We start from the raw sequence: 2175 nt of genomic DNA on the forward strand, positions 1-2175 counted from the left end.
TCTCTCTCTCTTTGTATATATATATATATATATAAAAATACGTACAATCTATATTGATAAATTTGTTTTTTTTCTTAATGTAGATGTATTTTACTCCCCCATCGATGCAATTTGGATCATTTAGGAGACAGGCTATACCGACCCTGCTTTCTGCATGTCGGGGCGAACCGGTGCTGAAAGGGATACATCAACTTCCTTTTTAAGCAGAAAGGCCAAGATACACGATACAAATTTTCTCTCTCCCTGCTTCCCTATCGAGCTCATTTCTCCTGTATGTGACAGTGAAGCACCTCACCATGACTCCAGACTCTGGTATATATATATATATTATTACTGTAATATATACAATGTATATATATAAATATTAATACATATATATATATATATACATGTATATATAGATAGATATATAGGTGAGTTTGCTGAGATGTGTGTGGGAACGGAATTGTCAAGCAGCCACCGAGTCAGTGCAGTATGTAGTGTGTAGGCCACCTCTAGAGACCAATACAGGGCAGATCGAAGTAATTCAGACAGATGGCTGTGTTAAGACGCAAGTATTATGTTTGTATAGAGGCGTTTCTTTAAATCTTGTACTTTGGCAAAACCTGGTGGTTTCTCTTGTTTCTGTCCATTTTACTATGTTGGTATATAATACACATGGGTGTGTTTTATATATATATATATATATATATATATATATTTGTAATATATCAAATGAACTACCTTGTAACAACGGTGGCCTAAAGCACCTACAATTAATTTTTAAATGTTTCTTCTAATTTTTACTGAATTTTAAGTCTTTGTCTTAACAATGTTATTCACAAGGATGGGGATTTAGTTTATGATACATATTATATGTACTTACATCATGCATTGGTCAAGTTAGAGGTGTGAGTGGGTGGTTGGCGGTTGCTCTGGTGTGGATTGCTCCTTCTTTCCTATCAAACATCTTTCGTCCTTATCTCCCCTTCTTCTCTTTTATGTTTGTTACTCTCTTGTAACACCTCTAATCTTCTGGCGCTCATATGACCTTATGCAGTTGCGAGCGCCGTAAAACCTCTACTAAAACTAAAACTAGAGGTGTGACTGTTGTTGTGATTGTTTTTTTGATTGTTTATCTGTATCATCATGTCATTATTATGGTAGCTGTTTTTTGTACATACATGTAGTTATTTGCTATTATTATTGTTTATTCTATCTTTGTATGGTCCTTACTTGTTGTTGTTTGCTTTTTTAAAAATCAATTTTAATATATCTCTCCTATCAAACATCTATTGTCTTTTTCTCCCCTCCTTCTTTTTTGTGTTTCTTACTCCCTTGTAACACTTCTAATCTTCGGCACTTATATGACCTTATTGTGTTGCAAGTACCGTAAAACACGTCCTAAAACTAAATTTTATTATTGTAGTTCCTGTTATTGTCGTTTGTACCTTTTTTTCTATCTCTATCTTTGTGTGGTCCATATTTGTTATTGTTTTTGTTTTTTTATCTATTTATTATTGTTGTACATGTAGTCCCTGTTGTTGTCGTTTGTACTGTTTTTTTCTGTCTTACTCACTGTTTTGGTCTCTTTTGTCATTATTGTTGTTGTTGTTACTGTTTTTGCTGTCTTGTTGTTGTGGTTCCTGTTCATGTCGTTGACTTGTGGGCTTTGTTACTGTTTCATCTGATCTTAATATTTCAAGTGGTATGCACGTTTGCTCCTTCTTTTCTATCGAACATTCTTATCTATCATCCTGATCTCTCCTCCTTCTTCTTTTTTGTGTTTGTTATTCTCTTGTTAGCACCTCTTATCTTTGGTGTTTTTTTTATGACCTAACTGTGTTGCAACTGCTGTAAAACTCTTAATAAAACTAAGCTAAAAACTAAAATAGTTTGATTGTTTTCCTTCAATTGTTGTCATTATTGTTGGGGGGTTTTTCCCCCTATCTTATAATTGTCGTCTCTTTTGTTGTTGTCTTTGTTATCGTTTGTCATTACCGGTATGTTTTATTCCTGTTACTGTGGGTGGTTGGCGTGTGTTCTGGTGTGGTTTGCTTCTTCTTTCCTATCAAACATCAATCGTCTTTATCTCCCCTCCTTCTTTTTTGTGTTTGTTGCTCCCTTAATGTAGCACCTCTAATCTTCGACACTTACATGACCTTATTGTGTTGCAAGTGCCGTAAAACTCTTACG

The sequence above is a fragment of the Aplysia californica genome, unplaced genomic scaffold (genome assembly GCF_000002075.1).
Source record: "Aplysia californica isolate F4 #8 unplaced genomic scaffold, AplCal3.0 scaffold00887, whole genome shotgun sequence".
Taxonomy (NCBI): Eukaryota; Metazoa; Mollusca; class Gastropoda; order Aplysiida; family Aplysiidae; genus Aplysia; species Aplysia californica.